This window comes from Paramormyrops kingsleyae, unplaced genomic scaffold (assembly GCF_048594095.1).
Source record: "Paramormyrops kingsleyae isolate MSU_618 unplaced genomic scaffold, PKINGS_0.4 ups31, whole genome shotgun sequence".
In the NCBI taxonomy this organism is placed as follows: Eukaryota; Metazoa; Chordata; class Actinopteri; order Osteoglossiformes; family Mormyridae; genus Paramormyrops; species Paramormyrops kingsleyae.
Window position 1 is genome coordinate 410,870 of NW_027325969.1, and position 27,058 is coordinate 437,927.

The 27,058-nt window shown below is 56.0% G+C and overlaps 53 non-coding genes and 1 pseudogene across 53 annotated transcripts; all 54 read right to left on the reverse strand.

The window, feature by feature from the left end:
• Positions 1-66: 66 nt before the first annotated feature.
• On the reverse strand, positions 67-258 carry LOC140585061 (U2 spliceosomal RNA). Its single transcript, XR_011987021.1, has one exon. It is a non-coding gene; the product is annotated as a U2 spliceosomal RNA (small nuclear RNA).
• A 195-nt stretch (positions 259-453) lies between these two features.
• On the reverse strand, positions 454-567 carry LOC140584519 (U5 spliceosomal RNA). Its single transcript, XR_011986481.1, has one exon. It is a non-coding gene; the product is annotated as a U5 spliceosomal RNA (small nuclear RNA).
• Positions 568-997: 430 nt separating this feature from the next.
• Positions 998-1,189, reverse strand: LOC140585062 (U2 spliceosomal RNA). Its single transcript, XR_011987022.1, has one exon. It is a non-coding gene; the product is annotated as a U2 spliceosomal RNA (small nuclear RNA).
• A 195-nt stretch (positions 1,190-1,384) lies between these two features.
• LOC140584520 (U5 spliceosomal RNA) lies at positions 1,385-1,498 on the reverse strand. The gene has a single exon (XR_011986482.1). It is a non-coding gene; the product is annotated as a U5 spliceosomal RNA (small nuclear RNA).
• Positions 1,499-1,925: 427 nt separating this feature from the next.
• LOC140585063 (U2 spliceosomal RNA) lies at positions 1,926-2,117 on the reverse strand. The gene has a single exon (XR_011987023.1). It is a non-coding gene; the product is annotated as a U2 spliceosomal RNA (small nuclear RNA).
• Positions 2,118-2,312: 195 nt separating this feature from the next.
• Positions 2,313-2,426, reverse strand: LOC140584521 (U5 spliceosomal RNA). The gene has a single exon (XR_011986483.1). It is a non-coding gene; the product is annotated as a U5 spliceosomal RNA (small nuclear RNA).
• Positions 2,427-2,858: 432 nt separating this feature from the next.
• LOC140585064 (U2 spliceosomal RNA) lies at positions 2,859-3,050 on the reverse strand. Its single transcript, XR_011987024.1, has one exon. It is a non-coding gene; the product is annotated as a U2 spliceosomal RNA (small nuclear RNA).
• Positions 3,051-3,245: 195 nt separating this feature from the next.
• On the reverse strand, positions 3,246-3,359 carry LOC140584522 (U5 spliceosomal RNA). Its single transcript, XR_011986484.1, has one exon. It is a non-coding gene; the product is annotated as a U5 spliceosomal RNA (small nuclear RNA).
• Positions 3,360-3,801: 442 nt separating this feature from the next.
• On the reverse strand, positions 3,802-3,993 carry LOC140585065 (U2 spliceosomal RNA). Its single transcript, XR_011987025.1, has one exon. It is a non-coding gene; the product is annotated as a U2 spliceosomal RNA (small nuclear RNA).
• A 195-nt stretch (positions 3,994-4,188) lies between these two features.
• On the reverse strand, positions 4,189-4,302 carry LOC140584523 (U5 spliceosomal RNA). The gene has a single exon (XR_011986485.1). It is a non-coding gene; the product is annotated as a U5 spliceosomal RNA (small nuclear RNA).
• Positions 4,303-4,754: 452 nt separating this feature from the next.
• Positions 4,755-4,946, reverse strand: LOC140585066 (U2 spliceosomal RNA). The gene has a single exon (XR_011987026.1). It is a non-coding gene; the product is annotated as a U2 spliceosomal RNA (small nuclear RNA).
• Positions 4,947-5,141: 195 nt separating this feature from the next.
• LOC140584524 (U5 spliceosomal RNA) lies at positions 5,142-5,255 on the reverse strand. The gene has a single exon (XR_011986486.1). It is a non-coding gene; the product is annotated as a U5 spliceosomal RNA (small nuclear RNA).
• Positions 5,256-5,684: 429 nt separating this feature from the next.
• On the reverse strand, positions 5,685-5,876 carry LOC140585067 (U2 spliceosomal RNA). The gene has a single exon (XR_011987027.1). It is a non-coding gene; the product is annotated as a U2 spliceosomal RNA (small nuclear RNA).
• Positions 5,877-6,071: 195 nt separating this feature from the next.
• Positions 6,072-6,185, reverse strand: LOC140584525 (U5 spliceosomal RNA). Its single transcript, XR_011986487.1, has one exon. It is a non-coding gene; the product is annotated as a U5 spliceosomal RNA (small nuclear RNA).
• Positions 6,186-6,627: 442 nt separating this feature from the next.
• Positions 6,628-6,819, reverse strand: LOC140585068 (U2 spliceosomal RNA). The gene has a single exon (XR_011987028.1). It is a non-coding gene; the product is annotated as a U2 spliceosomal RNA (small nuclear RNA).
• A 195-nt stretch (positions 6,820-7,014) lies between these two features.
• Positions 7,015-7,128, reverse strand: LOC140584526 (U5 spliceosomal RNA). The gene has a single exon (XR_011986488.1). It is a non-coding gene; the product is annotated as a U5 spliceosomal RNA (small nuclear RNA).
• A 452-nt stretch (positions 7,129-7,580) lies between these two features.
• Positions 7,581-7,772, reverse strand: LOC140585070 (U2 spliceosomal RNA). Its single transcript, XR_011987030.1, has one exon. It is a non-coding gene; the product is annotated as a U2 spliceosomal RNA (small nuclear RNA).
• Positions 7,773-7,967: 195 nt separating this feature from the next.
• LOC140584527 (U5 spliceosomal RNA) lies at positions 7,968-8,081 on the reverse strand. Its single transcript, XR_011986489.1, has one exon. It is a non-coding gene; the product is annotated as a U5 spliceosomal RNA (small nuclear RNA).
• A 429-nt stretch (positions 8,082-8,510) lies between these two features.
• Positions 8,511-8,702, reverse strand: LOC140585071 (U2 spliceosomal RNA). Its single transcript, XR_011987031.1, has one exon. It is a non-coding gene; the product is annotated as a U2 spliceosomal RNA (small nuclear RNA).
• Positions 8,703-8,897: 195 nt separating this feature from the next.
• LOC140584528 (U5 spliceosomal RNA) lies at positions 8,898-9,011 on the reverse strand. The gene has a single exon (XR_011986490.1). It is a non-coding gene; the product is annotated as a U5 spliceosomal RNA (small nuclear RNA).
• A 450-nt stretch (positions 9,012-9,461) lies between these two features.
• LOC140584160 (U2 spliceosomal RNA) lies at positions 9,462-9,687 on the reverse strand (annotated as a pseudogene).
• A 1,979-nt stretch (positions 9,688-11,666) lies between these two features.
• On the reverse strand, positions 11,667-11,780 carry LOC140584530 (U5 spliceosomal RNA). The gene has a single exon (XR_011986492.1). It is a non-coding gene; the product is annotated as a U5 spliceosomal RNA (small nuclear RNA).
• Positions 11,781-12,222: 442 nt separating this feature from the next.
• LOC140585072 (U2 spliceosomal RNA) lies at positions 12,223-12,414 on the reverse strand. The gene has a single exon (XR_011987032.1). It is a non-coding gene; the product is annotated as a U2 spliceosomal RNA (small nuclear RNA).
• A 195-nt stretch (positions 12,415-12,609) lies between these two features.
• Positions 12,610-12,723, reverse strand: LOC140584531 (U5 spliceosomal RNA). The gene has a single exon (XR_011986493.1). It is a non-coding gene; the product is annotated as a U5 spliceosomal RNA (small nuclear RNA).
• Positions 12,724-13,175: 452 nt separating this feature from the next.
• LOC140585073 (U2 spliceosomal RNA) lies at positions 13,176-13,367 on the reverse strand. Its single transcript, XR_011987033.1, has one exon. It is a non-coding gene; the product is annotated as a U2 spliceosomal RNA (small nuclear RNA).
• A 195-nt stretch (positions 13,368-13,562) lies between these two features.
• On the reverse strand, positions 13,563-13,676 carry LOC140584532 (U5 spliceosomal RNA). Its single transcript, XR_011986494.1, has one exon. It is a non-coding gene; the product is annotated as a U5 spliceosomal RNA (small nuclear RNA).
• A 429-nt stretch (positions 13,677-14,105) lies between these two features.
• On the reverse strand, positions 14,106-14,297 carry LOC140585074 (U2 spliceosomal RNA). The gene has a single exon (XR_011987034.1). It is a non-coding gene; the product is annotated as a U2 spliceosomal RNA (small nuclear RNA).
• A 195-nt stretch (positions 14,298-14,492) lies between these two features.
• LOC140584533 (U5 spliceosomal RNA) lies at positions 14,493-14,606 on the reverse strand. Its single transcript, XR_011986495.1, has one exon. It is a non-coding gene; the product is annotated as a U5 spliceosomal RNA (small nuclear RNA).
• A 418-nt stretch (positions 14,607-15,024) lies between these two features.
• On the reverse strand, positions 15,025-15,216 carry LOC140585075 (U2 spliceosomal RNA). The gene has a single exon (XR_011987035.1). It is a non-coding gene; the product is annotated as a U2 spliceosomal RNA (small nuclear RNA).
• Positions 15,217-15,411: 195 nt separating this feature from the next.
• On the reverse strand, positions 15,412-15,525 carry LOC140584534 (U5 spliceosomal RNA). Its single transcript, XR_011986496.1, has one exon. It is a non-coding gene; the product is annotated as a U5 spliceosomal RNA (small nuclear RNA).
• Positions 15,526-15,973: 448 nt separating this feature from the next.
• On the reverse strand, positions 15,974-16,165 carry LOC140585076 (U2 spliceosomal RNA). The gene has a single exon (XR_011987036.1). It is a non-coding gene; the product is annotated as a U2 spliceosomal RNA (small nuclear RNA).
• Positions 16,166-16,360: 195 nt separating this feature from the next.
• On the reverse strand, positions 16,361-16,474 carry LOC140584535 (U5 spliceosomal RNA). The gene has a single exon (XR_011986497.1). It is a non-coding gene; the product is annotated as a U5 spliceosomal RNA (small nuclear RNA).
• A 452-nt stretch (positions 16,475-16,926) lies between these two features.
• On the reverse strand, positions 16,927-17,118 carry LOC140585077 (U2 spliceosomal RNA). Its single transcript, XR_011987037.1, has one exon. It is a non-coding gene; the product is annotated as a U2 spliceosomal RNA (small nuclear RNA).
• A 195-nt stretch (positions 17,119-17,313) lies between these two features.
• Positions 17,314-17,427, reverse strand: LOC140584536 (U5 spliceosomal RNA). The gene has a single exon (XR_011986498.1). It is a non-coding gene; the product is annotated as a U5 spliceosomal RNA (small nuclear RNA).
• A 418-nt stretch (positions 17,428-17,845) lies between these two features.
• Positions 17,846-18,037, reverse strand: LOC140585078 (U2 spliceosomal RNA). The gene has a single exon (XR_011987038.1). It is a non-coding gene; the product is annotated as a U2 spliceosomal RNA (small nuclear RNA).
• Positions 18,038-18,232: 195 nt separating this feature from the next.
• LOC140584537 (U5 spliceosomal RNA) lies at positions 18,233-18,346 on the reverse strand. The gene has a single exon (XR_011986499.1). It is a non-coding gene; the product is annotated as a U5 spliceosomal RNA (small nuclear RNA).
• Positions 18,347-18,793: 447 nt separating this feature from the next.
• Positions 18,794-18,985, reverse strand: LOC140585079 (U2 spliceosomal RNA). The gene has a single exon (XR_011987039.1). It is a non-coding gene; the product is annotated as a U2 spliceosomal RNA (small nuclear RNA).
• A 195-nt stretch (positions 18,986-19,180) lies between these two features.
• On the reverse strand, positions 19,181-19,294 carry LOC140584538 (U5 spliceosomal RNA). The gene has a single exon (XR_011986500.1). It is a non-coding gene; the product is annotated as a U5 spliceosomal RNA (small nuclear RNA).
• A 452-nt stretch (positions 19,295-19,746) lies between these two features.
• LOC140585081 (U2 spliceosomal RNA) lies at positions 19,747-19,938 on the reverse strand. Its single transcript, XR_011987041.1, has one exon. It is a non-coding gene; the product is annotated as a U2 spliceosomal RNA (small nuclear RNA).
• Positions 19,939-20,133: 195 nt separating this feature from the next.
• LOC140584539 (U5 spliceosomal RNA) lies at positions 20,134-20,247 on the reverse strand. Its single transcript, XR_011986501.1, has one exon. It is a non-coding gene; the product is annotated as a U5 spliceosomal RNA (small nuclear RNA).
• A 448-nt stretch (positions 20,248-20,695) lies between these two features.
• On the reverse strand, positions 20,696-20,887 carry LOC140585082 (U2 spliceosomal RNA). The gene has a single exon (XR_011987042.1). It is a non-coding gene; the product is annotated as a U2 spliceosomal RNA (small nuclear RNA).
• A 195-nt stretch (positions 20,888-21,082) lies between these two features.
• LOC140584541 (U5 spliceosomal RNA) lies at positions 21,083-21,196 on the reverse strand. The gene has a single exon (XR_011986503.1). It is a non-coding gene; the product is annotated as a U5 spliceosomal RNA (small nuclear RNA).
• Positions 21,197-21,652: 456 nt separating this feature from the next.
• On the reverse strand, positions 21,653-21,844 carry LOC140585083 (U2 spliceosomal RNA). Its single transcript, XR_011987043.1, has one exon. It is a non-coding gene; the product is annotated as a U2 spliceosomal RNA (small nuclear RNA).
• Positions 21,845-22,039: 195 nt separating this feature from the next.
• Positions 22,040-22,153, reverse strand: LOC140584542 (U5 spliceosomal RNA). The gene has a single exon (XR_011986504.1). It is a non-coding gene; the product is annotated as a U5 spliceosomal RNA (small nuclear RNA).
• Positions 22,154-22,582: 429 nt separating this feature from the next.
• LOC140585084 (U2 spliceosomal RNA) lies at positions 22,583-22,774 on the reverse strand. Its single transcript, XR_011987044.1, has one exon. It is a non-coding gene; the product is annotated as a U2 spliceosomal RNA (small nuclear RNA).
• Positions 22,775-22,969: 195 nt separating this feature from the next.
• On the reverse strand, positions 22,970-23,083 carry LOC140584543 (U5 spliceosomal RNA). The gene has a single exon (XR_011986505.1). It is a non-coding gene; the product is annotated as a U5 spliceosomal RNA (small nuclear RNA).
• A 427-nt stretch (positions 23,084-23,510) lies between these two features.
• On the reverse strand, positions 23,511-23,702 carry LOC140585085 (U2 spliceosomal RNA). The gene has a single exon (XR_011987045.1). It is a non-coding gene; the product is annotated as a U2 spliceosomal RNA (small nuclear RNA).
• A 195-nt stretch (positions 23,703-23,897) lies between these two features.
• LOC140584544 (U5 spliceosomal RNA) lies at positions 23,898-24,011 on the reverse strand. The gene has a single exon (XR_011986506.1). It is a non-coding gene; the product is annotated as a U5 spliceosomal RNA (small nuclear RNA).
• Positions 24,012-24,459: 448 nt separating this feature from the next.
• On the reverse strand, positions 24,460-24,651 carry LOC140585086 (U2 spliceosomal RNA). Its single transcript, XR_011987046.1, has one exon. It is a non-coding gene; the product is annotated as a U2 spliceosomal RNA (small nuclear RNA).
• Positions 24,652-24,846: 195 nt separating this feature from the next.
• On the reverse strand, positions 24,847-24,960 carry LOC140584545 (U5 spliceosomal RNA). The gene has a single exon (XR_011986507.1). It is a non-coding gene; the product is annotated as a U5 spliceosomal RNA (small nuclear RNA).
• A 447-nt stretch (positions 24,961-25,407) lies between these two features.
• LOC140585087 (U2 spliceosomal RNA) lies at positions 25,408-25,599 on the reverse strand. The gene has a single exon (XR_011987047.1). It is a non-coding gene; the product is annotated as a U2 spliceosomal RNA (small nuclear RNA).
• Positions 25,600-25,794: 195 nt separating this feature from the next.
• Positions 25,795-25,908, reverse strand: LOC140584547 (U5 spliceosomal RNA). The gene has a single exon (XR_011986509.1). It is a non-coding gene; the product is annotated as a U5 spliceosomal RNA (small nuclear RNA).
• Positions 25,909-26,339: 431 nt separating this feature from the next.
• Positions 26,340-26,531, reverse strand: LOC140585088 (U2 spliceosomal RNA). Its single transcript, XR_011987048.1, has one exon. It is a non-coding gene; the product is annotated as a U2 spliceosomal RNA (small nuclear RNA).
• A 195-nt stretch (positions 26,532-26,726) lies between these two features.
• On the reverse strand, positions 26,727-26,840 carry LOC140584548 (U5 spliceosomal RNA). Its single transcript, XR_011986510.1, has one exon. It is a non-coding gene; the product is annotated as a U5 spliceosomal RNA (small nuclear RNA).
• Between the last annotated feature and the right edge of the window lie 218 nt (positions 26,841-27,058).

The following is a 27,058-nucleotide window of genomic DNA, read 5'->3' on the forward strand; positions in this document are numbered from 1 at the left end:
TCAGTCAGTCAGTCAGTCAGTCAGTCAGTCAGTCAGTCAGTTCTGCCTTTCGACAACAGGGGGCAGTAGAGGTGCACCATTCCCGGAAGCACTGCAATACCGGGTCGATGCGTGGAGCGGACGGGGCAAGCCCCACTTCCGGCTCCCTGTTCCAAAAATCCGTTTAATATGTGGTCCCCTCCATGGGGGACGTATCAGATATTAAACTGATAAGAACAGATACTACACTTGATCTTAGCCAAAAGGCCGAGAAGCGATACCCACAAATTGCGCCCCGCCGGGCGCCGGCATGCGGGATGCCGACGGAGCTGGCGCGGCTCAGCCCTCACCAGCCCCTCTGGCAGGTGTCGCCCGGCGAGTCCACGCGTGATCCAGGGAGACCACAGCCGCGCCACCGGGCACCTAACGCCAGCCGCTAAGCCGGGCCCAGTCTTCCTTTGACAGCAGCAGTGCAGCTCTGCTTGGGCAGAGCCTCCAAAAATACCATGAACTCATCGCTATCCCTCTCCACGGAAATCTTTAGTAAAAGGCGAAAGATTTATACGGGATGAAGAGAGACCCGAGTCGATATGGGGCCGCCGCCAAGCCCGTCGCCGTTAGCCGGGCCTGCGTGACGCCCCCGCTCGGAGTAGAATGCCCAGGGGCGTCGCAGCCGCCGTCCTCGGGGCCCCGACTCCTCCCTGTCCTCCTGTCCTCTCAAAAGACAGCAATCATTTTAACAAACATGAGGGGAAATTCAAAAGGCAAAGATGACATCATGCCTTACCTCAGCGCAGCTGTCCACCGCACAAACAGTGTGTCACCTTCCTTTAAAAAAAAAAAAAAAAAAAAAAAAAAAAAAAAAAAAGAAAAACGGCGGGAAACGGGGGCCACGCACAGACAGGGCCCCCCCCCTCACAGCACTCAGTCTATTAGTCACTCACTCACTCACTCAGTCAGTCAGTCAGTCAGTCAGTCAGTCAGTCAGTCAGTTCTGCCTTTCGACAACAGGGGGCAGTAGAGGTGCACCATTCCCGGAAGCACTGCAATACCGGGTCGATGCGTGGAGCGGACGGGGCAAGCCCCACTTCCGGCTCCCTGTTCCAAAAATCCGTTTAATATGTGGTCCCCTCCATGGGGGACGTATCAGATATTAAACTGATAAGAACAGATACTACACTTGATCTTAGCCAAAAGGCCGAGAAGCGATACCCACAAATTGCGCCCCGCCGGGCGCCGGCATGCGGGATGCCGACGGAGCTGGCGCGGCTCAGCCCTCACCAGCCCCTCTGGCAGGTGTCGCCCGGCGAGTCCACGCGTGATCCAGGGAGACCACAGCCGCGCCACCGGGCACCTAACGCCAGCCGCTAAGCCGGGCCCAGTCTTCCTTTGACAGCAGCAGTGCAGCTCTGCTTGGGCAGAGCCTCCAAAAATACCATGAACTCATCGCTATCCCTCTCCACGGAAATCTTTAGTAAAAGGCGAAAGATTTATACGGGATGAAGAGAGACCCGAGTCGATATGGGGCCGCCGCCAAGCCCGTCGCCGTTAGCCGGGCCTGCGTGACGCCCCCGCTCGGAGTAGAATGCCCAGGGGCGTCGCAGCCGCCGTCCTCGGGGCCCCGACTCCTCCCTGTCCTCCTGTCCTCTCAAAAGACAGCAATCATTTTAACAAACATGAGGGGAAATTCAAAAGGCAAAGATGACATCATGCCTTACCTCAGCGCAGCTGTCCACCGCACAAACAGTGTGTCACCTTCCTTTAAAAAAAAAAAAAAAAAAAAAAAAAAAAAAAAAGAAAAACGGCGGGAAACGGGGGCCACGCACAGACAGGGCCCCCCCCCTCACAGCACTCAGTCTATTAGTCACTCACTCACTCACTCAGTCAGTCAGTCAGTCAGTCAGTCAGTCAGTCAGTCAGTTCTGCCTTTCGACAACAGGGGGCAGTAGAGGTGCACCATTCCCGGAAGCACTGCAATACCGGGTCGATGCGTGGAGCGGACGGGGCAAGCCCCACTTCCGGCTCCCTGTTCCAAAAATCCGTTTAATATGTGGTCCCCTCCATGGGGGACGTATCAGATATTAAACTGATAAGAACAGATACTACACTTGATCTTAGCCAAAAGGCCGAGAAGCGATACCCACAAATTGCGCCCCGCCGGGCGCCGGCATGCGGGATGCCGACGGAGCTGGCGCGGCTCAGCCCTCACCAGCCCCTCTGGCAGGTGTCGCCCGGCGAGTCCACGCGTGATCCAGGGAGACCACAGCCGCGCCACCGGGCACCTAACGCCAGCCGCTAAGCCGGGCCCAGTCTTCCTTTGACAGCAGCAGTGCAGCTCTGCTTGGGCAGAGCCTCCAAAAATACCATGAACTCATCGCTATCCCTCTCCACGGAAATCTTTAGTAAAAGGCGAAAGATTTATACGGGATGAAGAGAGACCCGAGTCGATATGGGGCCGCCGCCAAGCCCGTCGCCGTTAGCCGGGCCTGCGTGACGCCCCCGCTCGGAGTAGAATGCCCAGGGGCGTCGCAGCCGCCGTCCTCGGGGCCCCGACTCCTCCCTGTCCTCCTGTCCTCTCAAAAGACAGCAATCATTTTAACAAACATGAGGGGAAATTCAAAAGGCAAAGATGACATCATGCCTTACCTCAGCGCAGCTGTCCACCGCACAAACAGTGTGTCACCTTCCTTTAAAAAAAAAAAAAAAAAAAAAAAAAAAAAAAAAAGAAAAACGGCGGGAAACGGGGGCCACGCACAGACAGGGCCCCCCCCCTCACAGCACTCAGTCTATTAGTCACTCACTCACTCACTCAGTCAGTCAGTCAGTCAGTCAGTCAGTCAGTCAGTCAGTCAGTTCTGCCTTTCGACAACAGGGGGCAGTAGAGGTGCACCATTCCCGGAAGCACTGCAATACCGGGTCGATGCGTGGAGCGGACGGGGCAAGCCCCACTTCCGGCTCCCTGTTCCAAAAATCCGTTTAATATGTGGTCCCCTCCATGGGGGACGTATCAGATATTAAACTGATAAGAACAGATACTACACTTGATCTTAGCCAAAAGGCCGAGAAGCGATACCCACAAATTGCGCCCCGCCGGGCGCCGGCATGCGGGATGCCGACGGAGCTGGCGCGGCTCAGCCCTCACCAGCCCCTCTGGCAGGTGTCGCCCGGCGAGTCCACGCGTGATCCAGGGAGACCACAGCCGCGCCACCGGGCACCTAACGCCAGCCGCTAAGCCGGGCCCAGTCTTCCTTTGACAGCAGCAGTGCAGCTCTGCTTGGGCAGAGCCTCCAAAAATACCATGAACTCATCGCTATCCCTCTCCACGGAAATCTTTAGTAAAAGGCGAAAGATTTATACGGGATGAAGAGAGACCCGAGTCGATATGGGGCCGCCGCCAAGCCCGTCGCCGTTAGCCGGGCCTGCGTGACGCCCCCGCTCGGAGTAGAATGCCCAGGGGCGTCGCAGCCGCCGTCCTCGGGGCCCCGACTCCTCCCTGTCCTCCTGTCCTCTCAAAAGACAGCAATCATTTTAACAAACATGAGGGGAAATTCAAAAGGCAAAGATGACATCATGCCTTACCTCAGCGCAGCTGTCCACCGCACAAACAGTGTGTCACCTTCCTTTAAAAAAAAAAAAAAAAAAAAGAAAACCGGCGGGAAACGGGGGCCACGCACAGACAGGGCCCCCCCCCTCACAGCACTCAGTCTATTAGTCACTCACTCACTCACTCAGTCAGTCAGTCAGTCAGTCAGTCAGTCAGTCAGTCAGTCAGTCAGTCAGTCAGTCAGTCAGTCAGTTCTGCCTTTCGACAACAGGGGGCAGTAGAGGTGCACCATTCCCGGAAGCACTGCAATACCGGGTCGATGCGTGGAGCGGACGGGGCAAGCCCCACTTCCGGCTCCCTGTTCCAAAAATCCGTTTAATATGTGGTCCCCTCCATGGGGGACGTATCAGATATTAAACTGATAAGAACAGATACTACACTTGATCTTAGCCAAAAGGCCGAGAAGCGATACCCACAAATTGCGCCCCGCCGGGCGCCGGCATGCGGGATGCCGACGGAGCTGGCGCGGCTCAGCCCTCACCAGCCCCTCTGGCAGGTGTCGCCCGGCGAGTCCACGCGTGATCCAGGGAGACCACAGCCGCGCCACCGGGCACCTAACGCCAGCCGCTAAGCCGGGCCCAGTCTTCCTTTGACAGCAGCAGTGCAGCTCTGCTTGGGCAGAGCCTCCAAAAATACCATGAACTCATCGCTATCCCTCTCCACGGAAATCTTTAGTAAAAGGCGAAAGATTTATACGGGATGAAGAGAGACCCGAGTCGATATGGGGCCGCCGCCAAGCCCGTCGCCGTTAGCCGGGCCTGCGTGACGCCCCCGCTCGGAGTAGAATGCCCAGGGGCGTCGCAGCCGCCGTCCTCGGGGCCCCGACTCCTCCCTGTCCTCCTGTCCTCTCAAAAGACAGCAATCATTTTAACAAACATGAGGGGAAATTCAAAAGGCAAAGATGACATCATGCCTTACCTCAGCGCAGCTGTCCACCGCACAAACAGTGTGTCACCTTCCTTTAAAAAAAAAAAAAAAAAAAAAAAAAAAAAAGAAAAACGGCGGGAAACGGGGGCCACGCACAGACAGGGCCCCCCCCCTCACAGCACTCAGTCTATTAGTCACTCACTCACTCACTCAGTCAGTCAGTCAGTCAGTCAGTCAGTCAGTCAGTCAGTCAGTCAGTCAGTCAGTCAGTCAGTCAGTTCTGCCTTTCGACAACAGGGGGCAGTAGAGGTGCACCATTCCCGGAAGCACTGCAATACCGGGTCGATGCGTGGAGCGGACGGGGCAAGCCCCACTTCCGGCTCCCTGTTCCAAAAATCCGTTTAATATGTGGTCCCCTCCATGGGGGACGTATCAGATATTAAACTGATAAGAACAGATACTACACTTGATCTTAGCCAAAAGGCCGAGAAGCGATACCCACAAATTGCGCCCCGCCGGGCGCCGGCATGCGGGATGCCGACGGAGCTGGCGCGGCTCAGCCCTCACCAGCCCCTCTGGCAGGTGTCGCCCGGCGAGTCCACGCGTGATCCAGGGAGACCACAGCCGCGCCACCGGGCACCTAACGCCAGCCGCTAAGCCGGGCCCAGTCTTCCTTTGACAGCAGCAGTGCAGCTCTGCTTGGGCAGAGCCTCCAAAAATACCATGAACTCATCGCTATCCCTCTCCACGGAAATCTTTAGTAAAAGGCGAAAGATTTATACGGGATGAAGAGAGACCCGAGTCGATATGGGGCCGCCGCCAAGCCCGTCGCCGTTAGCCGGGCCTGCGTGACGCCCCCGCTCGGAGTAGAATGCCCAGGGGCGTCGCAGCCGCCGTCCTCGGGGCCCCGACTCCTCCCTGTCCTCCTGTCCTCTCAAAAGACAGCAATCATTTTAACAAACATGAGGGGAAATTCAAAAGGCAAAGATGACATCATGCCTTACCTCAGCGCAGCTGTCCACCGCACAAACAGTGTGTCACCTTCCTTTAAAAAAAAAAAAAAAAAAAAAAAAAAAAAAAAAAAGAAAAACGGCGGGAAACGGGGGCCACGCACAGACAGGGCCCCCCCCCTCACAGCACTCAGTCTATTAGTCACTCACTCACTCACTCAGTCAGTCAGTCAGTCAGTCAGTCAGTCAGTCAGTCAGTTCTGCCTTTCGACAACAGGGGGCAGTAGAGGTGCACCATTCCCGGAAGCACTGCAATACCGGGTCGATGCGTGGAGCGGACGGGGCAAGCCCCACTTCCGGCTCCCTGTTCCAAAAATCCGTTTAATATGTGGTCCCCTCCATGGGGGACGTATCAGATATTAAACTGATAAGAACAGATACTACACTTGATCTTAGCCAAAAGGCCGAGAAGCGATACCCACAAATTGCGCCCCGCCGGGCGCCGGCATGCGGGATGCCGACGGAGCTGGCGCGGCTCAGCCCTCACCAGCCCCTCTGGCAGGTGTCGCCCGGCGAGTCCACGCGTGATCCAGGGAGACCACAGCCGCGCCACCGGGCACCTAACGCCAGCCGCTAAGCCGGGCCCAGTCTTCCTTTGACAGCAGCAGTGCAGCTCTGCTTGGGCAGAGCCTCCAAAAATACCATGAACTCATCGCTATCCCTCTCCACGGAAATCTTTAGTAAAAGGCGAAAGATTTATACGGGATGAAGAGAGACCCGAGTCGATATGGGGCCGCCGCCAAGCCCGTCGCCGTTAGCCGGGCCTGCGTGACGCCCCCGCTCGGAGTAGAATGCCCAGGGGCGTCGCAGCCGCCGTCCTCGGGGCCCCGACTCCTCCCTGTCCTCCTGTCCTCTCAAAAGACAGCAATCATTTTAACAAACATGAGGGGAAATTCAAAAGGCAAAGATGACATCATGCCTTACCTCAGCGCAGCTGTCCACCGCACAAACAGTGTGTCACCTTCCTTTAAAAAAAAAAAAAAAAAAAAGAAAACCGGCGGGAAACGGGGGCCACGCACAGACAGGGCCCCCCCCCTCACAGCACTCAGTCTATTAGTCACTCACTCACTCACTCAGTCAGTCAGTCAGTCAGTCAGTCAGTCAGTCAGTCAGTCAGTCAGTCAGTCAGTCAGTCAGTCAGTTCTGCCTTTCGACAACAGGGGGCAGTAGAGGTGCACCATTCCCGGAAGCACTGCAATACCGGGTCGATGCGTGGAGCGGACGGGGCAAGCCCCACTTCCGGCTCCCTGTTCCAAAAATCCGTTTAATATGTGGTCCCCTCCATGGGGGACGTATCAGATATTAAACTGATAAGAACAGATACTACACTTGATCTTAGCCAAAAGGCCGAGAAGCGATACCCACAAATTGCGCCCCGCCGGGCGCCGGCATGCGGGATGCCGACGGAGCTGGCGCGGCTCAGCCCTCACCAGCCCCTCTGGCAGGTGTCGCCCGGCGAGTCCACGCGTGATCCAGGGAGACCACAGCCGCGCCACCGGGCACCTAACGCCAGCCGCTAAGCCGGGCCCAGTCTTCCTTTGACAGCAGCAGTGCAGCTCTGCTTGGGCAGAGCCTCCAAAAATACCATGAACTCATCGCTATCCCTCTCCACGGAAATCTTTAGTAAAAGGCGAAAGATTTATACGGGATGAAGAGAGACCCGAGTCGATATGGGGCCGCCGCCAAGCCCGTCGCCGTTAGCCGGGCCTGCGTGACGCCCCCGCTCGGAGTAGAATGCCCAGGGGCGTCGCAGCCGCCGTCCTCGGGGCCCCGACTCCTCCCTGTCCTCCTGTCCTCTCAAAAGACAGCAATCATTTTAACAAACATGAGGGGAAATTCAAAAGGCAAAGATGACATCATGCCTTACCTCAGCGCAGCTGTCCACCGCACAAACAGTGTGTCACCTTCCTTTAAAAAAAAAAAAAAAAAAAAAAAAAAAAAAGAAAAACGGCGGGAAACGGGGGCCACGCACAGACAGGGCCCCCCCCCTCACAGCACTCAGTCTATTAGTCACTCACTCACTCACTCAGTCAGTCAGTCAGTCAGTCAGTCAGTCAGTCAGTCAGTCAGTCAGTCAGTCAGTCAGTCAGTCAGTTCTGCCTTTCGACAACAGGGGGCAGTAGAGGTGCACCATTCCCGGAAGCACTGCAATACCGGGTCGATGCGTGGAGCGGACGGGGCAAGCCCCACTTCCGGCTCCCTGTTCCAAAAATCCGTTTAATATGTGGTCCCCTCCATGGGGGACGTATCAGATATTAAACTGATAAGAACAGATACTACACTTGATCTTAGCCAAAAGGCCGAGAAGCGATACCCACAAATTGCGCCCCGCCGGGCGCCGGCATGCGGGATGCCGACGGAGCTGGCGCGGCTCAGCCCTCACCAGCCCCTCTGGCAGGTGTCGCCCGGCGAGTCCACGCGTGATCCAGGGAGACCACAGCCGCGCCACCGGGCACCTAACGCCAGCCGCTAAGCCGGGCCCAGTCTTCCTTTGACAGCAGCAGTGCAGCTCTGCTTGGGCAGAGCCTCCAAAAATACCATGAACTCATCGCTATCCCTCTCCACGGAAATCTTTAGTAAAAGGCGAAAGATTTATACGGGATGAAGAGAGACCCGAGTCGATATGGGGCCGCCGCCAAGCCCGTCGCCGTTAGCCGGGCCTGCGTGACGCCCCCGCTCGGAGTAGAATGCCCAGGGGCGTCGCAGCCGCCGTCCTCGGGGCCCCGACTCCTCCCTGTCCTCCTGTCCTCTCAAAAGACAGCAATCATTTTAACAAACATGAGGGGAAATTCAAAAGGCAAAGATGACATCATGCCTTACCTCAGCGCAGCTGTCCACCGCACAAACAGTGTGTCACCTTCCTTTAAAAAAAAAAAAAAAAAAAAAAAAAAAAAAAAAAAGAAAAACGGCGGGAAACGGGGGCCACGCACAGACAGGGCCCCCCCCCTCACAGCACTCAGTCTATTAGTCACTCACTCACTCACTCAGTCAGTCAGTCAGTCAGTCAGTCAGTCAGTCAGTCAGTTCTGCCTTTCGACAACAGGGGGCAGTAGAGGTGCACCATTCCCGGAAGCACTGCAATACCGGGTCGATGCGTGGAGCGGACGGGGCAAGCCCCACTTCCGGCTCCCTGTTCCAAAAATCCGTTTAATATGTGGTCCCCTCCATGGGGGACGTATCAGATATTAAACTGATAAGAACAGATACTACACTTGATCTTAGCCAAAAGGCCGAGAAGCGATACCCACAAATTGCGCCCCGCCGGGCGCCGGCATGCGGGATGCCGACGGAGCTGGCGCGGCTCAGCCCTCACCAGCCCCTCTGGCAGGTGTCGCCCGGCGAGTCCACGCGTGATCCAGGGAGACCACAGCCGCGCCACCGGGCACCTAACGCCAGCCGCTAAGCCGGGCCCAGTCTTCCTTTGACAGCAGCAGTGCAGCTCTGCTTGGGCAGAGCCTCCAAAAATACCATGAACTCATCGCTATCCCTCTCCACGGAAATCTTTAGTAAAAGGCGAAAGATTTATACGGGATGAAGAGAGACCCGAGTCGATATGGGGCCGCCGCCAAGCCCGTCGCCGTTAGCCGGGCCTGCGTGACGCCCCCGCTCGGAGTAGAATGCCCAGGGGCGTCGCAGCCGCCGTCCTCGGGGCCCCGACTCCTCCCTGTCCTCCTGTCCTCTCAAAAGACAGCAATCATTTTAACAAACATGAGGGGAAATTCAAAAGGCAAAGATGACATCATGCCTTACCTCAGCGCAGCTGTCCACCGCACAAACAGTGTGTCACCTTCCTTTAAAAAAAAAAAAAAAAAAAAAAAAAAAAAAAAAAAAGAAAAACGGCGGGAAACGGGGGCCACGCACAGACAGGGCCCCCCCCCTCACAGCACTCAGTCTATTAGTCACTCACTCACTCACTCAGTCAGTCAGTCAGTCAGTCAGTCAGTCAGTCAGTCAGTCAGTCAGTCAGTCAGTCAGTTCTGCCTTTCGACAACAGGGGGCAGTAGAGGTGCACCATTCCCGGAAGCACTGCAATACCGGGTCGATGCGTGGAGCGGACGGGGCAAGCCCCACTTCCGGCTCCCTGTTCCAAAAATCCGTTTAATATGTGGTCCCCTCCATGGGGGACGTATCAGATATTAAACTGATAAGAACAGATTTTTTTTTTTTTTTTAATTCATCTTTATTCAACATTTCTGCTTACAATCTAAGAACAACACATAAAACTATAAAAACCCAACATTTTCCACATACTAACTAAAACAAACCCACATCAATACTAATCAAAATAGCACATATCAAAACCCATTTATACCCACAAACTTAATCCAACAGCATAATTAACAAAAACATATTACTGCCATAATAATACAAGACACCTTATAACATACAAATCTTAAAATATGAAACTACTCAAAACATTACAACACCCATTAAAACAGTATTAAATCCATAAATATAGCAGAAAATCTAAAATCTTTAAAAAGGTAAAACATTATCATCCTCAGACATATCCCCATTAAAACTAAGGTCTCCCCCAGACTCAACAGTGGCTAAAAAAGAACATTCATTTGCAATGTCCTGCTGCACTGGATAAGACCGTCTCTCAAGTGGGGAGACCAGAACACTTAGTAAGTCCATCTGCTCAAAAGGGGAAATCGCTTCTCGGCCTAAAGCAGTGTTCTCGTTCCTCCGGGCCTTCTTCCTCCTCCTGCTTTGGACAAACCTGGAGGGAGAGGTTGCGCGCTTTTCAGCCACGGCCAATGGACCCTTACCTGGGGACTCCACAGAAGCACTGGAGGCCGTGGACTCCCCATCGGCACTGGCGAAGGGCTGAGCCTCGGTGTTCCCAGCTCCCCTCTCGGCTCCCCCGTGCATCTCAGCGCAGCCCGGCAGTGCCTGCTGTCGGGCCCCGTCCACAGCCGAGCCCCGGGTAACGGCGTCGGCCCAGGACGGTTTGCGCTGAGGGCAGCTCCGAGCCAGATGGTCCTCACCTCTGCACAGGTTACACCGGAGGGGGCCCTTGCAGTCCTTCGCCAAGTGACCGACGTCCAGGCATCTCCAGCACTTCATGGTGGTACAGGAGTCCGCGGTGTGGCCCAGGCCGTGGCACAAGCGGCAGGAGGAGGGTTGCCCGGAGTAAAAAAGGTAGCCCTTGCAACGACCTATCATAAAATGAGCAGGTGGGTGGCTATACCCGTCAGGGGAGCTAGCGTCGGGGCGCAGGCACACCCGGAACTGCCTGCGCCCAGTCCAGACACCCAGCTGGTCTCTCACGTCCCTGTGCCCAGGGACCACGTCGACAAACCTGCCCAGGAAGGCAGCCACCGCTTCAGCTGGAACAAAGGGGTCCAAGACGTGGACGGTGATCACTCTCCGGTCCAGCTTCCACAGTGGCTCCACGTCATAGTACATCCGGCGAAGCTCTTCCTCCAAGCGGCTGCATGCAACCAGCATCTTCTTGTAGCCCTCTTCCGTAGTGCAAGTCACATAGAAGAAGGCCGAAGACTGGTTGCGCTGCACACAGATGATGTCTTCCATGGTAAGTCCCAGGAGGCCGAAGAGCACCTCCCGGATGAAGGTCAGTCTCTCCGGGAAACTCTCCGGTTCCTCCTGGTGAGTCCACTTGAAGGCTGCTGTATGCCGGATGACTACGACGGTCCTGTGTGGGCTCCCGGACATCCTGGCGATGGTGGGCAAGAGAGTCCTCGGGAGCCGGGCAGGGAGTCGACGTGTCCCAGCTGGGTGCCTAAACTAATAAAAGCTGGAAATAAAACCCCAAGCTCACCCTGCGGGAACGGCGGTCAAGCCACCCGAACCTGCACGTTAGGCTTGCAAGGGCTACCCAAAATAAAAAAAGCGCTAAAAGGAGACAACAGCTAGCCCCGTGGCAGCGGCGGTCAAGCCACCTGCTGGTCACGCTTTAGGTTCGCTGTTGCCTCCACTAAAAACCTGGCAATAAAAATCCCTCCAAAAAGCAGCACTTGATCTTAGCCAAAAGGCCGAGAAGCGATACCCACAAATTGCGCCCCGCCGGGCGCCGGCATGCGGGATGCCGACGGAGCTGGCGCGGCTCAGCCCTCACCAGCCCCTCTGGCAGGTGTCGCCCGGCGAGTCCACGCGTGATCCAGGGAGACCACAGCCGCGCCACCGGGCACCTAACGCCAGCCGCTAAGCCGGGCCCAGTCTTCCTTTGACAGCAGCAGTGCAGCTCTGCTTGGGCAGAGCCTCCAAAAATACCATGAACTCATCGCTATCCCTCTCCACGGAAATCTTTAGTAAAAGGCGAAAGATTTATACGGGATGAAGAGAGACCCGAGTCGATATGGGGCCGCCGCCAAGCCCGTCGCCGTTAGCCGGGCCTGCGTGACGCCCCCGCTCGGAGTAGAATGCCCAGGGGCGTCGCAGCCGCCGTCCTCGGGGCCCCGACTCCTCCCTGTCCTCCTGTCCTCTCAAAAGACAGCAATCATTTTAACAAACATGAGGGGAAATTCAAAAGGCAAAGATGACATCATGCCTTACCTCAGCGCAGCTGTCCACCGCACAAACAGTGTGTCACCTTCCTTTAAAAAAAAAAAAAAAAAAAAGAAAACCGGCGGGAAACGGGGGCCACGCACAGACAGGGCCCCCCCCCTCACAGCACTCAGTCTATTAGTCACTCACTCACTCACTCAGTCAGTCAGTCAGTCAGTCAGTCAGTCAGTCAGTCAGTCAGTCAGTCAGTCAGTCAGTCAGTCAGTTCTGCCTTTCGACAACAGGGGGCAGTAGAGGTGCACCATTCCCGGAAGCACTGCAATACCGGGTCGATGCGTGGAGCGGACGGGGCAAGCCCCACTTCCGGCTCCCTGTTCCAAAAATCCGTTTAATATGTGGTCCCCTCCATGGGGGACGTATCAGATATTAAACTGATAAGAACAGATACTACACTTGATCTTAGCCAAAAGGCCGAGAAGCGATACCCACAAATTGCGCCCCGCCGGGCGCCGGCATGCGGGATGCCGACGGAGCTGGCGCGGCTCAGCCCTCACCAGCCCCTCTGGCAGGTGTCGCCCGGCGAGTCCACGCGTGATCCAGGGAGACCACAGCCGCGCCACCGGGCACCTAACGCCAGCCGCTAAGCCGGGCCCAGTCTTCCTTTGACAGCAGCAGTGCAGCTCTGCTTGGGCAGAGCCTCCAAAAATACCATGAACTCATCGCTATCCCTCTCCACGGAAATCTTTAGTAAAAGGCGAAAGATTTATACGGGATGAAGAGAGACCCGAGTCGATATGGGGCCGCCGCCAAGCCCGTCGCCGTTAGCCGGGCCTGCGTGACGCCCCCGCTCGGAGTAGAATGCCCAGGGGCGTCGCAGCCGCCGTCCTCGGGGCCCCGACTCCTCCCTGTCCTCCTGTCCTCTCAAAAGACAGCAATCATTTTAACAAACATGAGGGGAAATTCAAAAGGCAAAGATGACATCATGCCTTACCTCAGCGCAGCTGTCCACCGCACAAACAGTGTGTCACCTTCCTTTAAAAAAAAAAAAAAAAAAAAAAAAAAAAAAGAAAAACGGCGGGAAACGGGGGCCACGCACAGACAGGGCCCCCCCCCTCACAGCACTCAGTCTATTAGTCACTCACTCACTCACTCAGTCAGTCAGTCAGTCAGTCAGTCAGTCAGTCAGTCAGTCAGTCAGTCAGTCAGTCAGTCAGTCAGTTCTGCCTTTCGACAACAGGGGGCAGTAGAGGTGCACCATTCCCGGAAGCACTGCAATACCGGGTCGATGCGTGGAGCGGACGGGGCAAGCCCCACTTCCGGCTCCCTGTTCCAAAAATCCGTTTAATATGTGGTCCCCTCCATGGGGGACGTATCAGATATTAAACTGATAAGAACAGATACTACACTTGATCTTAGCCAAAAGGCCGAGAAGCGATACCCACAAATTGCGCCCCGCCGGGCGCCGGCATGCGGGATGCCGACGGAGCTGGCGCGGCTCAGCCCTCACCAGCCCCTCTGGCAGGTGTCGCCCGGCGAGTCCACGCGTGATCCAGGGAGACCACAGCCGCGCCACCGGGCACCTAACGCCAGCCGCTAAGCCGGGCCCAGTCTTCCTTTGACAGCAGCAGTGCAGCTCTGCTTGGGCAGAGCCTCCAAAAATACCATGAACTCATCGCTATCCCTCTCCACGGAAATCTTTAGTAAAAGGCGAAAGATTTATACGGGATGAAGAGAGACCCGAGTCGATATGGGGCCGCCGCCAAGCCCGTCGCCGTTAGCCGGGCCTGCGTGACGCCCCCGCTCGGAGTAGAATGCCCAGGGGCGTCGCAGCCGCCGTCCTCGGGGCCCCGACTCCTCCCTGTCCTCCTGTCCTCTCAAAAGACAGCAATCATTTTAACAAACATGAGGGGAAATTCAAAAGGCAAAGATGACATCATGCCTTACCTCAGCGCAGCTGTCCACCGCACAAACAGTGTGTCACCTTCCTTTAAAAAAAAAAAAAAAAAAAAAAAAAAAAAAAAAAAGAAAAACGGCGGGAAACGGGGGCCACGCACAGACAGGGCCCCCCCCCTCACAGCACTCAGTCTATTAGTCACTCACTCACTCACTCAGTCAGTCAGTCAGTCAGTCAGTCAGTCAGTCAGTCAGTTCTGCCTTTCGACAACAGGGGGCAGTAGAGGTGCACCATTCCCGGAAGCACTGCAATACCGGGTCGATGCGTGGAGCGGACGGGGCAAGCCCCACTTCCGGCTCCCTGTTCCAAAAATCCGTTTAATATGTGGTCCCCTCCATGGGGGACGTATCAGATATTAAACTGATAAGAACAGATACTACACTTGATCTTAGCCAAAAGGCCGAGAAGCGATACCCACAAATTGCGCCCCGCCGGGCGCCGGCATGCGGGATGCCGACGGAGCTGGCGCGGCTCAGCCCTCACCAGCCCCTCTGGCAGGTGTCGCCCGGCGAGTCCACGCGTGATCCAGGGAGACCACAGCCGCGCCACCGGGCACCTAACGCCAGCCGCTAAGCCGGGCCCAGTCTTCCTTTGACAGCAGCAGTGCAGCTCTGCTTGGGCAGAGCCTCCAAAAATACCATGAACTCATCGCTATCCCTCTCCACGGAAATCTTTAGTAAAAGGCGAAAGATTTATACGGGATGAAGAGAGACCCGAGTCGATATGGGGCCGCCGCCAAGCCCGTCGCCGTTAGCCGGGCCTGCGTGACGCCCCCGCTCGGAGTAGAATGCCCAGGGGCGTCGCAGCCGCCGTCCTCGGGGCCCCGACTCCTCCCTGTCCTCCTGTCCTCTCAAAAGACAGCAATCATTTTAACAAACATGAGGGGAAATTCAAAAGGCAAAGATGACATCATGCCTTACCTCAGCGCAGCTGTCCACCGCACAAACAGTGTGTCACCTTCCTTTAAAAAAAAAAAAAAAAAAAAAAAAAAAAAAAAAAAAGAAAAACGGCGGGAAACGGGGGCCACGCACAGACAGGGCCCCCCCCCTCACAGCACTCAGTCTATTAGTCACTCACTCACTCACTCAGTCAGTCAGTCAGTCAGTCAGTCAGTTCTGCCTTTCGACAACAGGGGGCAGTAGAGGTGCACCATTCCCGGAAGCACTGCAATACCGGGTCGATGCGTGGAGCGGACGGGGCAAGCCCCACTTCCGGCTCCCTGTTCCAAAAATCCGTTTAATATGTGGTCCCCTCCATGGGGGACGTATCAGATATTAAACTGATAAGAACAGATACTACACTTGATCTTAGCCAAAAGGCCGAGAAGCGATACCCACAAATTGCGCCCCGCCGGGCGCCGGCATGCGGGATGCCGACGGAGCTGGCGCGGCTCAGCCCTCACCAGCCCCTCTGGCAGGTGTCGCCCGGCGAGTCCACGCGTGATCCAGGGAGACCACAGCCGCGCCACCGGGCACCTAACGCCAGCCGCTAAGCCGGGCCCAGTCTTCCTTTGACAGCAGCAGTGCAGCTCTGCTTGGGCAGAGCCTCCAAAAATACCATGAACTCATCGCTATCCCTCTCCACGGAAATCTTTAGTAAAAGGCGAAAGATTTATACGGGATGAAGAGAGACCCGAGTCGATATGGGGCCGCCGCCAAGCCCGTCGCCGTTAGCCGGGCCTGCGTGACGCCCCCGCTCGGAGTAGAATGCCCAGGGGCGTCGCAGCCGCCGTCCTCGGGGCCCCGACTCCTCCCTGTCCTCCTGTCCTCTCAAAAGACAGCAATCATTTTAACAAACATGAGGGGAAATTCAAAAGGCAAAGATGACATCATGCCTTACCTCAGCGCAGCTGTCCACCGCACAAACAGTGTGTCACCTTCCTTTAAAAAAAAAAAAAAAAAAAAAAAAAAAAAAAAAAAAAAAAAAGAAAAACGGCGGGAAACGGGGGCCACGCACAGACAGGGCCCCCCCCCTCACAGCACTCAGTCTATTAGTCACTCACTCACTCACTCACTCAGTCAGTCAGTCAGTCAGTCAGTCAGTCAGTCAGTCAGTCAGTCAGTTCTGCCTTTCGACAACAGGGGGCAGTAGAGGTGCACCATTCCCGGAAGCACTGCAATACCGGGTCGATGCGTGGAGCGGACGGGGCAAGCCCCACTTCCGGCTCCCTGTTCCAAAAATCCGTTTAATATGTGGTCCCCTCCATGGGGGACGTATCAGATATTAAACTGATAAGAACAGATACTACACTTGATCTTAGCCAAAAGGCCGAGAAGCGATACCCACAAATTGCGCCCCGCCGGGCGCCGGCATGCGGGATGCCGACGGAGCTGGCGCGGCTCAGCCCTCACCAGCCCCTCTGGCAGGTGTCGCCCGGCGAGTCCACGCGTGATCCAGGGAGACCACAGCCGCGCCACCGGGCACCTAACGCCAGCCGCTAAGCCGGGCCCAGTCTTCCTTTGACAGCAGCAGTGCAGCTCTGCTTGGGCAGAGCCTCCAAAAATACCATGAACTCATCGCTATCCCTCTCCACGGAAATCTTTAGTAAAAGGCGAAAGATTTATACGGGATGAAGAGAGACCCGAGTCGATATGGGGCCGCCGCCAAGCCCGTCGCCGTTAGCCGGGCCTGCGTGACGCCCCCGCTCGGAGTAGAATGCCCAGGGGCGTCGCAGCCGCCGTCCTCGGGGCCCCGACTCCTCCCTGTCCTCCTGTCCTCTCAAAAGACAGCAATCATTTTAACAAACATGAGGGGAAATTCAAAAGGCAAAGATGACATCATGCCTTACCTCAGCGCAGCTGTCCACCGCACAAACAGTGTGTCACCTTCCTTTAAAAAAAAAAAAAAAAAAAAAAAAAAAAAAAAAAAAAAAAAAGAAAAACGGCGGGAAACGGGGGCCACGCACAGACAGGGCCCCCCCCCTCACAGCACTCAGTCTATTAGTCACTCACTCACTCACTCAGTCAGTCAGTCAGTCAGTCAGTCAGTCAGTCAGTCAGTCAGTCAGTCAGTCAGTTCTGCCTTTCGACAACAGGGGGCAGTAGAGGTGCACCATTCCCGGAAGCACTGCAATACCGGGTCGATGCGTGGAGCGGACGGGGCAAGCCCCACTTCCGGCTCCCTGTTCCAAAAATCCGTTTAATATGTGGTCCCCTCCATGGGGGACGTATCAGATATTAAACTGATAAGAACAGATACTACACTTGATCTTAGCCAAAAGGCCGAGAAGCGATACCCACAAATTGCGCCCCGCCGGGCGCCGGCATGCGGGATGCCGACGGAGCTGGCGCGGCTCAGCCCTCACCAGCCCCTCTGGCAGGTGTCGCCCGGCGAGTCCACGCGTGATCCAGGGAGACCACAGCCGCGCCACCGGGCACCTAACGCCAGCCGCTAAGCCGGGCCCAGTCTTCCTTTGACAGCAGCAGTGCAGCTCTGCTTGGGCAGAGCCTCCAAAAATACCATGAACTCATCGCTATCCCTCTCCACGGAAATCTTTAGTAAAAGGCGAAAGATTTATACGGGATGAAGAGAGACCCGAGTCGATATGGGGCCGCCGCCAAGCCCGTCGCCGTTAGCCGGGCCTGCGTGACGCCCCCGCTCGGAGTAGAATGCCCAGGGGCGTCGCAGCCGCCGTCCTCGGGGCCCCGACTCCTCCCTGTCCTCCTGTCCTCTCAAAAGACAGCAATCATTTTAACAAACATGAGGGGAAATTCAAAAGGCAAAGATGACATCATGCCTTACCTCAGCGCAGCTGTCCACCGCACAAACAGTGTGTCACCTTCCTTTAAAAAAAAAAAAAAAAAAAAAAAAAAAAAAAAAAAAGAAAAACGGCGGGAAACGGGGGCCACGCACAGACAGGGCCCCCCCCCTCACAGCACTCAGTCTATTAGTCACTCACTCACTCACTCAGTCAGTCAGTCAGTCAGTCAGTCAGTTCTGCCTTTCGACAACAGGGGGCAGTAGAGGTGCACCATTCCCGGAAGCACTGCAATACCGGGTCGATGCGTGGAGCGGACGGGGCAAGCCCCACTTCCGGCTCCCTGTTCCAAAAATCCGTTTAATATGTGGTCCCCTCCATGGGGGACGTATCAGATATTAAACTGATAAGAACAGATACTACACTTGATCTTAGCCAAAAGGCCGAGAAGCGATACCCACAAATTGCGCCCCGCCGGGCGCCGGCATGCGGGATGCCGACGGAGCTGGCGCGGCTCAGCCCTCACCAGCCCCTCTGGCAGGTGTCGCCCGGCGAGTCCACGCGTGATCCAGGGAGACCACAGCCGCGCCACCGGGCACCTAACGCCAGCCGCTAAGCCGGGCCCAGTCTTCCTTTGACAGCAGCAGTGCAGCTCTGCTTGGGCAGAGCCTCCAAAAATACCATGAACTCATCGCTATCCCTCTCCACGGAAATCTTTAGTAAAAGGCGAAAGATTTATACGGGATGAAGAGAGACCCGAGTCGATATGGGGCCGCCGCCAAGCCCGTCGCCGTTAGCCGGGCCTGCGTGACGCCCCCGCTCGGAGTAGAATGCCCAGGGGCGTCGCAGCCGCCGTCCTCGGGGCCCCGACTCCTCCCTGTCCTCCTGTCCTCTCAAAAGACAGCAATCATTTTAACAAACATGAGGGGAAATTCAAAAGGCAAAGATGACATCATGCCTTACCTCAGCGCAGCTGTCCACCGCACAAACAGTGTGTCACCTTCCTTTAAAAAAAAAAAAAAAAAAAAAAAAAAAAAAAAAAAAAAAAAGAAAAACGGCGGGAAACGGGGGCCACGCACAGACAGGGCCCCCCCCCTCACAGCACTCAGTCTATTAGTCACTCACTCACTCACTCACTCAGTCAGTCAGTCAGTCAGTCAGTCAGTCAGTCAGTCAGTCAGTCAGTTCTGCCTTTCGACAACAGGGGGCAGTAGAGGTGCACCATTCCCGGAAGCACTGCAATACCGGGTCGATGCGTGGAGCGGACGGGGCAAGCCCCACTTCCGGCTCCCTGTTCCAAAAATCCGTTTAATATGTGGTCCCCTCCATGGGGGACGTATCAGATATTAAACTGATAAGAACAGATACTACACTTGATCTTAGCCAAAAGGCCGAGAAGCGATACCCACAAATTGCGCCCCGCCGGGCGCCGGCATGCGGGATGCCGACGGAGCTGGCGCGGCTCAGCCCTCACCAGCCCCTCTGGCAGGTGTCGCCCGGCGAGTCCACGCGTGATCCAGGGAGACCACAGCCGCGCCACCGGGCACCTAACGCCAGCCGCTAAGCCGGGCCCAGTCTTCCTTTGACAGCAGCAGTGCAGCTCTGCTTGGGCAGAGCCTCCAAAAATACCATGAACTCATCGCTATCCCTCTCCACGGAAATCTTTAGTAAAAGGCGAAAGATTTATACGGGATGAAGAGAGACCCGAGTCGATATGGGGCCGCCGCCAAGCCCGTCGCCGTTAGCCGGGCCTGCGTGACGCCCCCGCTCGGAGTAGAATGCCCAGGGGCGTCGCAGCCGCCGTCCTCGGGGCCCCGACTCCTCCCTGTCCTCCTGTCCTCTCAAAAGACAGCAATCATTTTAACAAACATGAGGGGAAATTCAAAAGGCAAAGATGACATCATGCCTTACCTCAGCGCAGCTGTCCACCGCACAAACAGTGTGTCACCTTCCTTTAAAAAAAAAAAAAAAAAAAAAAAAAAAAAAAAAAAAAAAAAAGAAAAACGGCGGGAAACGGGGGCCACGCACAGACAGGGCCCCCCCCCTCACAGCACTCAGTCTATTAGTCACTCACTCACTCACTCAGTCAGTCAGTCAGTCAGTCAGTCAGTCAGTCAGTCAGTCAGTCAGTCAGTCAGTTCTGCCTTTCGACAACAGGGGGCAGTAGAGGTGCACCATTCCCGGAAGCACTGCAATACCGGGTCGATGCGTGGAGCGGACGGGGCAAGCCCCACTTCCGGCTCCCTGTTCCAAAAATCCGTTTAATATGTGGTCCCCTCCATGGGGGACGTATCAGATATTAAACTGATAAGAACAGATACTACACTTGATCTTAGCCAAAAGGCCGAGAAGCGATACCCACAAATTGCGCCCCGCCGGGCGCCGGCATGCGGGATGCCGACGGAGCTGGCGCGGCTCAGCCCTCACCAGCCCCTCTGGCAGGTGTCGCCCGGCGAGTCCACGCGTGATCCAGGGAGACCACAGCCGCGCCACCGGGCACCTAACGCCAGCCGCTAAGCCGGGCCCAGTCTTCCTTTGACAGCAGCAGTGCAGCTCTGCTTGGGCAGAGCCTCCAAAAATACCATGAACTCATCGCTATCCCTCTCCACGGAAATCTTTAGTAAAAGGCGAAAGATTTATACGGGATGAAGAGAGACCCGAGTCGATATGGGGCCGCCGCCAAGCCCGTCGCCGTTAGCCGGGCCTGCGTGACGCCCCCGCTCGGAGTAGAATGCCCAGGGGCGTCGCAGCCGCCGTCCTCGGGGCCCCGACTCCTCCCTGTCCTCCTGTCCTCTCAAAAGACAGCAATCATTTTAACAAACATGAGGGGAAATTCAAAAGGCAAAGATGACATCATGCCTTACCTCAGCGCAGCTGTCCACCGCACAAACAGTGTGTCACCTTCCTTTAAAAAAAAAAAAAAAAAAAAAAAAAAAAAAAAAAAAAAAAAAGAAAAACGGCGGGAAACGGGGGCCACGCACAGACAGGGCCCCCCCCCTCACAGCACTCAGTCTATTAGTCACTCACTCACTCACTCAGTCAGTCAGTCAGTCAGTCAGTCAGTCAGTCAGTCAGTCAGTCAGTCAGTTCTGCCTTTCGACAACAGGGGGCAGTAGAGGTGCACCATTCCCGGAAGCACTGCAATACCGGGTCGATGCGTGGAGCGGACGGGGCAAGCCCCACTTCCGGCTCCCTGTTCCAAAAATCCGTTTAATATGTGGTCCCCTCCATGGGGGACGTATCAGATATTAAACTGATAAGAACAGATACTACACTTGATCTTAGCCAAAAGGCCGAGAAGCGATACCCACAAATTGCGCCCCGCCGGGCGCCGGCATGCGGGATGCCGACGGAGCTGGCGCGGCTCAGCCCTCACCAGCCCCTCTGGCAGGTGTCGCCCGGCGAGTCCACGCGTGATCCAGGGAGACCACAGCCGCGCCACCGGGCACCTAACGCCAGCCGCTAAGCCGGGCCCAGTCTTCCTTTGACAGCAGCAGTGCAGCTCTGCTTGGGCAGAGCCTCCAAAAATACCATGAACTCATCGCTATCCCTCTCCACGGAAATCTTTAGTAAAAGGCGAAAGATTTATACGGGATGAAGAGAGACCCGAGTCGATATGGGGCCGCCGCCAAGCCCGTCGCCGTTAGCCGGGCCTGCGTGACGCCCCCGCTCGGAGTAGAATGCCCAGGGGCGTCGCAGCCGCCGTCCTCGGGGCCCCGACTCCTCCCTGTCCTCCTGTCCTCTCAAAAGACAGCAATCATTTTAACAAACATGAGGGGAAATTCAAAAGGCAAAGATGACATCATGCCTTACCTCAGCGCAGCTGTCCACCGCACAAACAGTGTGTCACCTTCCTTTAAAAAAAAAAAAAAAAAAAAAAAAAAAAAAAAAAAAAAAAAAGAAAAACGGCGGGAAACGGGGGCCACGCACAGACAGGGCCCCCCCCCTCACAGCACTCAGTCTATTAGTCACTCACTCACTCACTCAGTCAGTCAGTCAGTCAGTCAGTCAGTCAGTCAGTCAGTCAGTCAGTCAGTCAGTCAGTTCTGCCTTTCGACAACAGGGGGCAGTAGAGGTGCACCATTCCCGGAAGCACTGCAATACCGGGTCGATGCGTGGAGCGGACGGGGCAAGCCCCACTTCCGGCTCCCTGTTCCAAAAATCCGTTTAATATGTGGTCCCCTCCATGGGGGACGTATCAGATATTAAACTGATAAGAACAGATACTACACTTGATCTTAGCCAAAAGGCCGAGAAGCGATACCCACAAATTGCGCCCCGCCGGGCGCCGGCATGCGGGATGCCGACGGAGCTGGCGCGGCTCAGCCCTCACCAGCCCCTCTGGCAGGTGTCGCCCGGCGAGTCCACGCGTGATCCAGGGAGACCACAGCCGCGCCACCGGGCACCTAACGCCAGCCGCTAAGCCGGGCCCAGTCTTCCTTTGACAGCAGCAGTGCAGCTCTGCTTGGGCAGAGCCTCCAAAAATACCATGAACTCATCGCTATCCCTCTCCACGGAAATCTTTAGTAAAAGGCGAAAGATTTATACGGGATGAAGAGAGACCCGAGTCGATATGGGGCCGCCGCCAAGCCCGTCGCCGTTAGCCGGGCCTGCGTGACGCCCCCGCTCGGAGTAGAATGCCCAGGGGCGTCGCAGCCGCCGTCCTCGGGGCCCCGACTCCTCCCTGTCCTCCTGTCCTCTCAAAAGACAGCAATCATTTTAACAAACATGAGGGGAAATTCAAAAGGCAAAGATGACATCATGCCTTACCTCAGCGCAGCTGTCCACCGCACAAACAGTGTGTCACCTTCCTTTAAAAAAAAAAAAAAAAAAAAAAAAAAAAAAAAAAAGAAAAACGGCGGGAAACGGGGGCCACGCACAGACAGGGCCCCCCCCCTCACAGCACTCAGTCTATTAGTCACTCACTCACTCACTCAGTCAGTCAGTCAGTCAGTCAGTCAGTCAGTCAGTCAGTTCTGCCTTTCGACAACAGGGGGCAGTAGAGGTGCACCATTCCCGGAAGCACTGCAATACCGGGTCGATGCGTGGAGCGGACGGGGCAAGCCCCACTTCCGGCTCCCTGTTCCAAAAATCCGTTTAATATGTGGTCCCCTCCATGGGGGACGTATCAGATATTAAACTGATAAGAACAGATACTACACTTGATCTTAGCCAAAAGGCCGAGAAGCGATACCCACAAATTGCGCCCCGCCGGGCGCCGGCATGCGGGATGCCGACGGAGCTGGCGCGGCTCAGCCCTCACCAGCCCCTCTGGCAGGTGTCGCCCGGCGAGTCCACGCGTGATCCAGGGAGACCACAGCCGCGCCACCGGGCACCTAACGCCAGCCGCTAAGCCGGGCCCAGTCTTCCTTTGACAGCAGCAGTGCAGCTCTGCTTGGGCAGAGCCTCCAAAAATACCATGAACTCATCGCTATCCCTCTCCACGGAAATCTTTAGTAAAAGGCGAAAGATTTATACGGGATGAAGAGAGACCCGAGTCGATATGGGGCCGCCGCCAAGCCCGTCGCCGTTAGCCGGGCCTGCGTGACGCCCCCGCTCGGAGTAGAATGCCCAGGGGCGTCGCAGCCGCCGTCCTCGGGGCCCCGACTCCTCCCTGTCCTCCTGTCCTCTCAAAAGACAGCAATCATTTTAACAAACATGAGGGGAAATTCAAAAGGCAAAGATGACATCATGCCTTACCTCAGCGCAGCTGTCCACCGCACAAACAGTGTGTCACCTTCCTTTAAAAAAAAAAAAAAAAAAAAAAAAAAAAAAAAAGAAAAACGGCGGGAAACGGGGGCCACGCACAGACAGGGCCCCCCCCCTCACAGCACTCAGTCTATTAGTCACTCACTCACTCACTCAGTCAGTCAGTCAGTCAGTCAGTCAGTCAGTCAGTCAGTTCTGCCTTTCGACAACAGGGGGCAGTAGAGGTGCACCATTCCCGGAAGCACTGCAATACCGGGTCGATGCGTGGAGCGGACGGGGCAAGCCCCACTTCCGGCTCCCTGTTCCAAAAATCCGTTTAATATGTGGTCCCCTCCATGGGGGACGTATCAGATATTAAACTGATAAGAACAGATACTACACTTGATCTTAGCCAAAAGGCCGAGAAGCGATACCCACAAATTGCGCCCCGCCGGGCGCCGGCATGCGGGATGCCGACGGAGCTGGCGCGGCTCAGCCCTCACCAGCCCCTCTGGCAGGTGTCGCCCGGCGAGTCCACGCGTGATCCAGGGAGACCACAGCCGCGCCACCGGGCACCTAACGCCAGCCGCTAAGCCGGGCCCAGTCTTCCTTTGACAGCAGCAGTGCAGCTCTGCTTGGGCAGAGCCTCCAAAAATACCATGAACTCATCGCTATCCCTCTCCACGGAAATCTTTAGTAAAAGGCGAAAGATTTATACGGGATGAAGAGAGACCCGAGTCGATATGGGGCCGCCGCCAAGCCCGTCGCCGTTAGCCGGGCCTGCGTGACGCCCCCGCTCGGAGTAGAATGCCCAGGGGCGTCGCAGCCGCCGTCCTCGGGGCCCCGACTCCTCCCTGTCCTCCTGTCCTCTCAAAAGACAGCAATCATTTTAACAAACATGAGGGGAAATTCAAAAGGCAAAGATGACATCATGCCTTACCTCAGCGCAGCTGTCCACCGCACAAACAGTGTGTCACCTTCCTTTAAAAAAAAAAAAAAAAAAAAAAAAAAAAAAAAAAGAAAAACGGCGGGAAACGGGGGCCACGCACAGACAGGGCCCCCCCCCTCACAGCACTCAGTCTATTAGTCACTCACTCACTCACTCAGTCAGTCAGTCAGTCAGTCAGTCAGTCAGTCAGTCAGTCAGTCAGTCAGTCAGTCAGTTCTGCCTTTCGACAACAGGGGGCAGTAGAGGTGCACCATTCCCGGAAGCACTGCAATACCGGGTCGATGCGTGGAGCGGACGGGGCAAGCCCCACTTCCGGCTCCCTGTTCCAAAAATCCGTTTAATATGTGGTCCCCTCCATGGGGGACGTATCAGATATTAAACTGATAAGAACAGATACTACACTTGATCTTAGCCAAAAGGCCGAGAAGCGATACCCACAAATTGCGCCCCGCCGGGCGCCGGCATGCGGGATGCCGACGGAGCTGGCGCGGCTCAGCCCTCACCAGCCCCTCTGGCAGGTGTCGCCCGGCGAGTCCACGCGTGATCCAGGGAGACCACAGCCGCGCCACCGGGCACCTAACGCCAGCCGCTAAGCCGGGCCCAGTCTTCCTTTGACAGCAGCAGTGCAGCTCTGCTTGGGCAGAGCCTCCAAAAATACCATGAACTCATCGCTATCCCTCTCCACGGAAATCTTTAGTAAAAGGCGAAAGATTTATACGGGATGAAGAGAGACCCGAGTCGATATGGGGCCGCCGCCAAGCCCGTCGCCGTTAGCCGGGCCTGCGTGACGCCCCCGCTCGGAGTAGAATGCCCAGGGGCGTCGCAGCCGCCGTCCTCGGGGCCCCGACTCCTCCCTGTCCTCCTGTCCTCTCAAAAGACAGCAATCATTTTAACAAACATGAGGGGAAATTCAAAAGGCAAAGATGACATCATGCCTTACCTCAGCGCAGCTGTCCACCGCACAAACAGTGTGTCACCTTCCTTTAAAAAAAAAAAAAAAAAAAAAAAAAAAAAAAAAAAAAGAAAAACGGCGGGAAACGGGGGCCACGCACAGACAGGGCCCCCCCCCTCACAGCACTCAGTCTATTAGTCACTCACTCACTCACTCAGTCAGTCAGTCAGTCAGTCAGTCAGTCAGTCAGTCAGTCAGTCAGTCAGTCAGTTCTGCCTTTCGACAACAGGGGGCAGTAGAGGTGCACCATTCCCGGAAGCACTGCAATACCGGGTCGATGCGTGGAGCGGACGGGGCAAGCCCCACTTCCGGCTCCCTGTTCCAAAAATCCGTTTAATATGTGGTCCCCTCCATGGGGGACGTATCAGATATTAAACTGATAAGAACAGATACTACACTTGATCTTAGCCAAAAGGCCGAGAAGCGATACCCACAAATTGCGCCCCGCCGGGCGCCGGCATGCGGGATGCCGACGGAGCTGGCGCGGCTCAGCCCTCACCAGCCCCTCTGGCAGGTGTCGCCCGGCGAGTCCACGCGTGATCCAGGGAGACCACAGCCGCGCCACCGGGCACCTAACGCCAGCCGCTAAGCCGGGCCCAGTCTTCCTTTGACAGCAGCAGTGCAGCTCTGCTTGGGCAGAGCCTCCAAAAATACCATGAACTCATCGCTATCCCTCTCCACGGAAATCTTTAGTAAAAGGCGAAAGATTTATACGGGATGAAGAGAGACCCGAGTCGATATGGGGCCGCCGCCAAGCCCGTCGCCGTTAGCCGGGCCTGCGTGACGCCCCCGCTCGGAGTAGAATGCCCAGGGGCGTCGCAGCCGCCGTCCTCGGGGCCCCGACTCCTCCCTGTCCTCCTGTCCTCTCAAAAGACAGCAATCATTTTAACAAACATGAGGGGAAATTCAAAAGGCAAAGATGACATCATGCCTTACCTCAGCGCAGCTGTCCACCGCACAAACAGTGTGTCACCTTCCTTTAAAAAAAAAAAAAAAAAAAAAAAAAAAAAAAAAGAAAAACGGCGGGAAACGGGGGCCACGCACAGACAGGGCCCCCCCCCTCACAGCACTCAGTCTATTAGTCACTCACTCACTCACTCAGTCAGTCAGTCAGTCAGTCAGTCAGTCAGTCAGTCAGTCAGTTCTGCCTTTCGACAACAGGGGGCAGTAGAGGTGCACCATTCCCGGAAGCACTGCAATACCGGGTCGATGCGTGGAGCGGACGGGGCAAGCCCCACTTCCGGCTCCCTGTTCCAAAAATCCGTTTAATATGTGGTCCCCTCCATGGGGGACGTATCAGATATTAAACTGATAAGAACAGATACTACACTTGATCTTAGCCAAAAGGCCGAGAAGCGATACCCACAAATTGCGCCCCGCCGGGCGCCGGCATGCGGGATGCCGACGGAGCTGGCGCGGCTCAGCCCTCACCAGCCCCTCTGGCAGGTGTCGCCCGGCGAGTCCACGCGTGATCCAGGGAGACCACAGCCGCGCCACCGGGCACCTAACGCCAGCCGCTAAGCCGGGCCCAGTCTTCCTTTGACAGCAGCAGTGCAGCTCTGCTTGGGCAGAGCCTCCAAAAATACCATGAACTCATCGCTATCCCTCTCCACGGAAATCTTTAGTAAAAGGCGAAAGATTTATACGGGATGAAGAGAGACCCGAGTCGATATGGGGCCGCCGCCAAGCCCGTCGCCGTTAGCCGGGCCTGCGTGACGCCCCCGCTCGGAGTAGAATGCCCAGGGGCGTCGCAGCCGCCGTCCTCGGGGCCCCGACTCCTCCCTGTCCTCCTGTCCTCTCAAAAGACAGCAATCATTTTAACAAACATGAGGGGAAATTCAAAAGGCAAAGATGACATCATGCCTTACCTCAGCGCAGCTGTCCACC